Below are 9,534 nucleotides of genomic sequence, written 5' to 3' on the forward strand. Positions count from 1 at the left end.
TCGTTTTCGGAGTGAACAAGTTAAAATCGGAGAGCTCGTTTCGTGATTATTTTCAAATTAAAATTCCACGGAGAGACACGGACGATTCAGTCGTTTCCGCGTGAGCTTTATTTTAATTTAGATAATTTGCAACGCTGCTCCGCGAAAAGAATGTCTTCCACCGTACAACCGGCGGCGAGCGGTGTGAATATTCTTATCAAGGGAAATCGCGAATGGGGGATGATGGCGAGAGATTGCCGCGGTCGCACAGTGAGTGGTGCATTCTCTGGCACGCAGATATATCTGTATCTTCTCAGGCTGAGTCACGCGCTCTTCGTTTCAGTCAGAATTCAAAGGAGCTCCTTCAAAACAATGGCGTTCATGCAGATTCAGGATCCGTTTAATGAAACCCGGCTTGTCCGCGGGACAGGATATACGGACTTACTGTTAGCATCTACAGGGAAACACAAAATTTTCCATTCTTGCTTCAACAACACTTCTCACTCTTACTTCTCGTGATGTATTCGTGTAAACAGTTTACACGAACCAATTGTCTTCAATCCTTCTATAACATTCCGCTGGCTTCCTCGAGCTTCTCTGCCGCAGAAGAAGCACGTCGAATTTCGAGGAAACTAGCACCTTTTCGAATAAACAATTACCCCCGTCGATTACATCGTCCTCACTGAATTCGTGCCTCAAACTTTCCTTTGAAAGTTCCAAGCCTCAAATCGCCGATCTTAGAAGAAGACTTTTAAACGGAAGAAATAATATATTCTTAAGATTTTGCAATGCAAACATCATTTCTTATAAAATTTATTCAAACATTCGAAACGATGCAGATTTAGTTGTCGGCGCATATTCCTCGGGCTCGTCCACTGTTCCCCGAGCGCCATTTTGGTGAACGTCGAAGGAACGTTTGTATCATCGCGCGCACACACGCGCAACACGAAATTTCCGGCGCGTTCCCATGTGGCGAGCGGGTTCATCAAGATGTCACATCGAGATGTTCAGGCACCGTGAGACCTCGCGAGGACGAGGAGCGAACGGACGGCCGTACGGAGGCATCTGCGAACCAAGAACCGTGGAAACGGTCAAAATGTCGTTTTGAATAACGAGACGATATCGAGGCGCCCGTGGGGGCACGTTACGCCGCGGACGAAACGATGCACGCCCGATAAATCCCGCTAATGCCGACGATTAATCTCGGACGCGACCGGGCGGCGCGTCTTCCGGAATGGATACCAGCGTCACGAGGAACCGTTTCTTTCCAGCCGAAAGCTTGGCCCAACTTTCCGCGTTGTCCTTCTGAAATCTGCTAAGATAGCATCTGTTGAATATAAATTCGTAATGATTGCATTATCGGAACATGGACTTCCTGCGGTGGCACAGAATTCAACAGAATTATACGGCAGCATTTTCGGGGGAGAAACGCGGATTTATGGATAGGGGTAGTTTTATAAACGTGAGTCGCAGACGAATAAATTTCATCTCTCGATCCATAAAATTCCCCGATAATAACTATCCATAGTTCCCTGATAAGAATCCCCGGCAAACATGCGTTTGGCCGATCATACTTTTGCTCGCAATTACACTCAAGACACTTGCCTATCGACCTAGTATATCCACTCCGCTAATTAACCAGAAAGCGAAACGATCGACACCGACCGTACCCTGCGACACTAAAAATTCAACTCTAATTTACCTCTCCCTGTAAAGTGAACGTCGGAACCGCTCCATCATGCGAACAGGAAATAACCTACTCAACGGCGAGTCTTTCGGAACGTAGTTTCACGCGTTACACCTACAAGATTAAGTTCCAGGTTCATTCAACGATACCCGGCGAACGAAATCGATTCCGATCCCCACCGAGAACGGAATCGGCACGACGGAAAAATCCCGGGATCGTTTCATACACTCGCGGCGGTACCGCTTCACCTTTCCAACCGCGCGACTCATTAATCTCATTGCCAACGAATTGCCGTGAAATTCGTTGAAAGTAAACGCCGCGCCGACTATACGCGGCGAGGCCTGGCCGGCCGGCCGCGAAAGTCGTCAAAGAATTATGAACGTCCAGCGTTAGAACGCGTTCGATTCCTGCCGCTTTCTACGAGTCTTAACCTAAAATTCGACGGTCGCCTCCCGGCGTAAACTCGCCGCTAAGGACACATTAACAATTCTCGCAATCTTTCTTACTCTCGTTTTCCCTGACGTTTCCTCTTCCTGGCTCTCTCTCTCGCTCTCCTTCTCTCTCTTTCTCTGCGATAGGGAGAACGCAATTACCGCGGTGCTCGGCAAAGCTTATCGCGCAACGATGCGACCTTTCCAAGGCGGTGAAACCGGCAACGGCCTGAGACCCAGATAAGAGACCCGCGCGATGTAACAATTTCATGCGAAAGAGAAAAACGAGCGTTCGCCAGCTCTCGGCCACGGTGAAAGGTCCGGCGCGCGGTCGCTAATAGGAAACCCGGCGCGAAACGACAACGATCCGAGCGCGTTTTCCGCCGATCGGCCGATTTCGTTGGAAATCCACAGGGACAACAACGCCCGACCGGCTCGTTTCTTTTGTTCTCCATCTCGGTTTTCGTTCTCCGCCGCGCCGCAACGCTCGTTTACGTAATTACTTTCACTGAGACGTCGTTTGACTTCGCTTCTTCTAAACGTTAATCGGCAAGTCGCCTGCTTCGTTTTGCCCGCACGCCGGCAGTGGCTCGCGACGCGGAGCGTGTCGGTCGCGTGCTCCCACCGAATTACTCGTTTTACGCGTTTCCAGTGTCGTTAAATGCTTCCCTTACGATTGTCGCCCGGATATCTTTTATTTGCCCGGACAGGAGCCGGGCGGGATGTCTGCTGCCGGTTCCGGTGGTTCGTAATGCGCTTATCTTTAGGGCTATCCGGATTTTTTACTTTCTCCGCTATAAACGTCGCTATCGGGATCCTAGTTTTTCTCCCGGTTGTTCGGTCTTGTTTGAAACATTTTCGTTTTGCATCCCGTCGTGGTATACCGGACGCTTTACGGCGTGCTTTCCGCGATATTGCTCTTGCCGATCGGTTCAGACCTGTTTTCCGCAGTCCCCGCACGGATTGAGTTATCGTTGACTCTCTCGCGGCCTGTTCGCGATGATGGTTTTGTTATCTCGTACATTAAACTTCCACGTTCCAGTATAATCGCGGTGAATAAAAAACTCTATGAAACAGATATAAACTGTTAGACTTTAGTGGCGGCTGAAATAGAAGATCAAGAGGTGATTTTCTCTCAACGCCAAAGAAGAATCGAAAACGGATTATCGAGCAACGTCACTTGCTTCACGACTTTAACCAACTGAAACATTCGTCGAACAATTCTCCGTCAACCGAGTTCTAGAAATTCATCAAGCAACCAATGAACACATCTCGAACATCCGCCTCGCCGAAGAAAAAGTTGATTTCGAAATCGTGCGCAGTCGCCGCATGTTCCCGAAACCAGCGACCTAAGTTTCATCAGGTGAACCCGGTGCGTGACCTCGCGCGTGGTCCCGCCGCGACAGAGGCGGCGAGGCCTGATCGCCGATAAGATATACCCAGGCGCGGAAGAAAAGAGCGGCGCTCGGTCGATCGGCCGTGGAAGGTCACCGTGGAACAAGAGGAAAGTATCGGCGGAGGCGATCGCACCAATAAAGCATCGTGCCGCGGCACCGGACACGTCCATTCCGAGCAACGGCGCGTTATCGGGTGTAATCGGCCGCGCCACTTTCACTAATGCACCGTTTACAACGGACGAGTTACGCTCGTGTCGCGTCCAGCCTCCCTCCCCCCACCGGTCGCCGCCATTCGGCGCGGATATCCACACCTCGGCGTCCCGGGACGTGTAAACCCGGCGAAAAGATCGTTGCCCGTCGCTTTCCTAATATAAGGAGGCCGGCCATTGTAGAAATCGCGATGCCCGCGATAAACCCCGCTCCCTCTTCGTCGCGGTGCAATTTAGCCGCGTCGGCGGCTACAATTTAAATAAATTTCGAGCTTATTCTTCCTCTCCACCGTGCACCGAACCGGCCGCGCGTTACGCGCGTTTCCGGCACCTGCCGCTCGGCCGCCTAGCTTTTGTTCGCCGCGGAAACTGTGCAAATGGAGCAATTAAACTTCGAACTTCACGCACCGAACACTTCGCTCCCTCCAGCGCAGCGGACGCGTGAGATTTCTCAGGATTGAAGACGGCGTTGGAAATGGGCGACTTAAGATCGGTATCGAATGATTTTCTCTGTTCCTCCGCCGTTTTTCTTGCTCGCTTCCTTCTCCCCTCTGTTCCTCCCGGTCTTCCGCCCGCTGGACGTTCTTCCATCGCGCGTATCTAGGCATTCGGATCCGTGGACGATTAATTCGTTTACGGTGACTGACGTTTACGACACTTTGCGTTTTATGATTTACGGCCGGTTTCGCATTGTGATACAACCCACTGACGCTATTAAACGGCTATTTCATATTTTCTCGTGATTAATGATTGTTTCGTAACGTTCCATCGGCGTCACCGCGCGCCGGGGTACGGGCTGATCAGGGACACCTCCTTGACCGTGACGGACCCGCGTTTCACGTTCACGCGTTTTTATTATCGCAACCGCGCGCGTTGTCATCCGTTGGATTGAATTTTCCGTTCGCCCGCGATCCCCCTCGCCAGGATCCGTAATGAATAACGCAATAAACATTTTATTGTGACTCCCACGCGCCGCTGGCTAGTAATGAGTACACGGCGAATGAGATTTCACCGATTCGCTGTGCGCTTTCCTACTTACACCTTTTGTCCGAGCTTTTTCGCGTAGTCCGCCGCGCGACAAAGCTCTAAGAAGACTCGTTAATACATAGTATGTAGTAGACCTTCTTTATTATTCTCTGATACATCGACGAATGAATCTTATACTAATATGTTAATACAAATAATCATACTTCTATCATTTTGCTGTTTAATCAAATATTGTAACCAATTCATCTCCCGAGTGCAAAGGGTTATTACAAATTCTCTTCTCGTTTCACAGATGAAATACAGTAGAACCTATATTACCCAGCTCGCCTAAGTCTCAAAATTAGCGATTCGATTGGCCCAGATCCTACCGTACCGTTCGTTGCGTCAGAACTAACAATTAGATCGACACAGCAAGTCATCGTTGATCGGTTAAGTGAAATCGTATCGACGAATAGCACATTAGCATTGAAAATGCGACGAGAAAACATGAAAACTGACCAACGACGTGCGTTTCAGATTACTGTCAGCTCTCGAGCTGCCGGCTCTCATCGAAACCGAGGCATCACTGTTGCTGCAGCTATTGAACAGAGCACGGCAAGTGGACGATCCCCCTGTCCCGTGGGCAGCAGGCAGCCGTACAACTTCTCATCTCCGTGTAATACGTGGCCGACCGTTAACGAGTAACGTATTGCATAAATTTTCCCGAACGCAGTCGCGGGACGTTTCCCCATTATTCCCGTCGAACGCCTTAATGAGACGCCGCCGGAATGTTTGGAATACGTTTAGCGGCTGCGAAAGCTGTGTTGGCGCACGCGGGCGCACCTTTCCGAGCGGCATGCGCTCGCTCGCTCGCGCGACGCTAGTCAAGGATAACGCCTACCGTGCTAAAATTAAATATCGCGGCACCTGTGGCTAGGCAGCTCTACGCGTAACACGTTTCGAATATAATTTCTTCGCGGTGCCCTATCGCGGCCTTGGTTGCCGCGCGTTGTTTCTTCTACAGCGGGAAGATCCGGATCGTCCGGTCGCGCCGCGGATCGGCGGAATTACCGGGGATAATTATCACGGAGACCGTGGAACGCGACTTCGTTAGAACGAAAAAGGTTTTTTGCCAAGAACACCTGTCTCCCTCTCTCTCTCTGTCTCTTTATTCTTAATTTCGCGCGAGCGCAGAGCCTCGTCATTATTATCGTTGCCGAGTCGTGACCAATCGGAAAGTGAAATTAAAACGCCGCCGTGGCACGCATGCGCGGAGAGAAACTGTGTATTCGTCGGATATTTACACGACAAAGACGATTATAAGTGTTTCGTGTCAATCGACGGCTGCAGGGGGGGGCCACCGGGGATGTATTTAATATTTACGGCGAACACGGGATGTATTTATTACCCGTTTCATCGCGGATACTCGCGAAGATATCGATTTTTTACGGACGCCGTGAGGATTTTATTAAGCGAGCTCGAAAGAGAGGCGACTCGTGTACGCCGGGCCCCGTTTCTAATCCTCTTATAGCCATGCGAGCCGATCAGCGGCACCGATATCATACATCGCCGTCATTTTTAGTGTAAGAGTAATTACGAGGCAAACATGAAACAGCGGGCTGGAAAGTTAGTTACCGGGCTTGATCATATAGAAAGGTGATTTTACTTTCAACCAAACGTAAGTACTGATTTCTGGTTATCTAAGCGAACATCTCGCGGACGAAACAATGCGCGTTTAACGGCGACCGCGCGCGGACGCATGTACGTTGTCGTGAAAACTGGAGTCAGACCAGTTTCGGTCGGTTCGAAGAATGGAAATTCGATGCGGAATCGAGTTACTCGGTTTACGGAGCTGTATTTGAGAATCTTCGATCTTGAATCCGCTTCGGAAAAGTGGACACAGTTCAAAATTCGATTCGAAAGATCCAATTCTGACGATAGACTCAATCTTGAAGACTCTTGTATGGAAGATCAAGTTTTTCAAATCGGAGATTCCAGCTGGGTCCAAGGAATCTATAGAATCTGAAATCTAGGAGACTAAATTTAGTGTTCCCAGAATACAAACATCCTAGCTAGAAGATTCTTATATTAAAAGATCGAATCTTGATGATCTTCGAAGCAAGTTCGTATATCTCGAAATTCGAAGACTCTAGTTCAACGATCGTCGGATTCAAGTGTCCCAGTTCATTAGATTCCGAGATCCAAGCTCGAATCCCTACGGATTGCCTGAGAATTGGATGTTTCCATTCAAAGATCTCTCCGGCATCGGTCCGGGTCCAGGTATCCCCGGGCTTAGATCTTAGATTCCAAGTCCGGCCGGGCATCGGGCACATTCCATCGCATTTCCCGTTTTTTAAGTTGATTTTATTAGTGCTGCCCGGCCGTTTTTAGTTGCCTTCAAGTTGACATTCATGCCTCGGCCGGCATAAAATCTTCGGCGAAACGAAACGGTGCATTCCTCTTTTCTTTCCTCCTCCGTCGCCGGCGGCTCGGCTCGCCAGCTGTTGCGACTTTATCCGCTGTTTTATCGGAATCTATAAAACCGGCATTTCTATTTCGCCTACTTCAATAGAGTCATACCCGCGCGGAGATCATTCGTTCCTCCGCGAGCATCGCCGGCCGTGAGCCTCGTAAGACGCGTTAATAAACAATTTAACACGGACCGTTATAAGACGCAATTACGGGGCACCGGTTTCCTGAAAAAAGGCAACGAGCGCGGCGAGGCGGCGAGCATCGAGAAAGCAATATCGGCACCGTGTAATTACGGTTTTTGCCCGGCCACTCTTTCCTCAGGTGACGAAAGTGAGTCAAACTGAATGGGGAAATCGGCGATCCGCAATGATCCTCGCGCGGTATCGTTGCGTAAAGGTGAAAGAGAGGGGCGTAGCCGGGCCGGCGCGACACGACGCTGACGCCGCAAGAAAGGTTGACCGCCCAGCGTGTCCCCGGCGCATCCGCCGCGGACCACGGACCAAAGAATTTTCTTCGAGAAAACACTCTATCGCGGCGTTACGTCATTATCCAAGCAACGATCTCGGAGGAAATGCAATCGGTATGCAAATACCGTGCGACCACGACGATTACGCAATATTATTTAACATCCCCGCGAGACGAAGTATACAGTTATCGTAACAGTCGAAACGTCTTTACTCAAATTTACAATGCAACCCGAGGATGCTGTTGTACGGGCATTACCATATCAGGGCCTGTCGCGTTCCTGTTATCCGCTCGCACCGAGCATTACGTGTTGATTCGCCAATAACAACAACTCGGTGGTAACGGACCGTTCGATTCCGATATCGGTAGACTCTCGGTGTCCTCTATGGACTCATCACTGGCGCTGAGTCGAGCTCGGAGATTTCTACGTGCAATGGGGTTCGAAAGTTTTCGATCGAATAAATTCTTTATTTTATATCGCGATCTATTCTATCTTCAATATATCTAAATGTATTTTTATTGATGTCTAAGTAGAAGGATACGGCGACTCAAATACGAATTTCAAATATTTCGAGATCGCTTCTTGCTAGGTTAGCACTGAACCTACCGGATGGATCAAAATGATTCTGATTTCTTTTGTACAGTTATTGGAAACGTAATCCATGCTTCTCTTGGAAGTTACTTAGGAAACTGATTCGGTAATGCGCAGGCTGAATTACAAATGATTTGAAATCTCAGTAGATGCATTCTTAGAGTTTCTATAAGGAAATCAAGTCAATTCGACTGCTTGGCAGTTTTAATGCTGAAATGATACACTTTGAAACTCCAATGTTCCTTAATATACTCAAAGCAACTAGTCTGGTTTCCAATAGCGAATCCTGCGATTGCAAATTACAATACCCTCTTGATAACTACAGTATCATCTTAGAAACTAGCAGCTCCAATAAAGTCTAGAAATTCACTCACTCCAGAAGCTACTTACATCCCCAACGAACACATCAAACAGCCAAAATCCACCGTAGACACACATCCGCCGCGATACATCCTCTTTCAAAACTCCTGCGTCCCGTGTCCTGCGTAACACCGTGAAACATCCGAGGCAAGAACAATCAGCCAGGTCCCGCGTCTAATTTAAAGCAACGGCGAGCGCAAGTGGGACACGCGGAGAGTCGGTCCAACAATGGAATCGCGAAGGGTCGAGTTCAATCGGCGTTGCATTTCCGTTTCGCGGCGAGCGGTAAAAGGCGGCCGTATCGTCGCGCAACACGCTGACGCGATGTGTCATCGCATCGCGGTATGTAAGTACCTACGTATCCTCGTCGCGACGACTGAAAGGTCGGCATTGTTTCATTAAAAACGACGTTGCAATCCGTCGCGAGAGTGATTCTGTCCGAGGATGCCCGGTCGCCGGTTCCAAGCGAAATCCCGCCCACAAAATTGTGTTCTCTCGGTCGAGAAGCTCACGACGCGCATTTAAAACACCGCGTACACCTTCTAGGAACCGTTCCGAGCGGATCGTGGCCACGAACCGTCGGTTATTGCGTCAAGTTCAAGGGGAATTCCCCGTTTGACACGTTAAATGCCACGGTGGTCAATGCTCGTTACTAAATTGCTCGTGAACGATTGCAGCGAGATGGATGCTGTGAAAGAATATTTTCTAGCAACGTGCCTCTACTAGATAATGACGTAGAGACGCACGTTATTGAACAAATAATAGGTTTCTTTTTTAATGGCAGCATCCACCATCTGTTGTGTGCTAACGCATTGACTCATCGCGTTTAGCATTATAAGGTAAGTATTAGCCGTAGAGCGATTTTCTACGGAAGATAGCTGAAATCGTACAGATATCCCTTCGACCTTTATTTATGCAGACCTCTGAACCCAATTATTCCTCTACGATAGCTTAGTTTCATACTCTACAATTTCCT

At 49.1% G+C, this 9,534-nt stretch overlaps 1 long non-coding RNA gene across 1 annotated transcript in view; it reads left to right on the forward strand.

Annotated features, from left to right (window-relative positions):
* LOC116424463 (uncharacterized) overlaps positions 1 to 5,365 on the forward strand; it is a 216,139-nt gene extending 210,774 nt beyond the window's left edge. The window contains exon 4 of the long non-coding RNA XR_004234459.2: positions 5,207 to 5,365. This is a non-coding gene — a long non-coding RNA (uncharacterized LOC116424463). The remainder of the gene's footprint in view (positions 1 to 5,206) is intronic.
* Positions 5,366 to 9,534: the final 4,169 nt, after the last annotated feature.

This window comes from Nomia melanderi, chromosome 5 (assembly GCF_051020985.1).
Source record: "Nomia melanderi isolate GNS246 chromosome 5, iyNomMela1, whole genome shotgun sequence".
Taxonomy (NCBI): Eukaryota; Metazoa; Arthropoda; class Insecta; order Hymenoptera; family Halictidae; genus Nomia; species Nomia melanderi.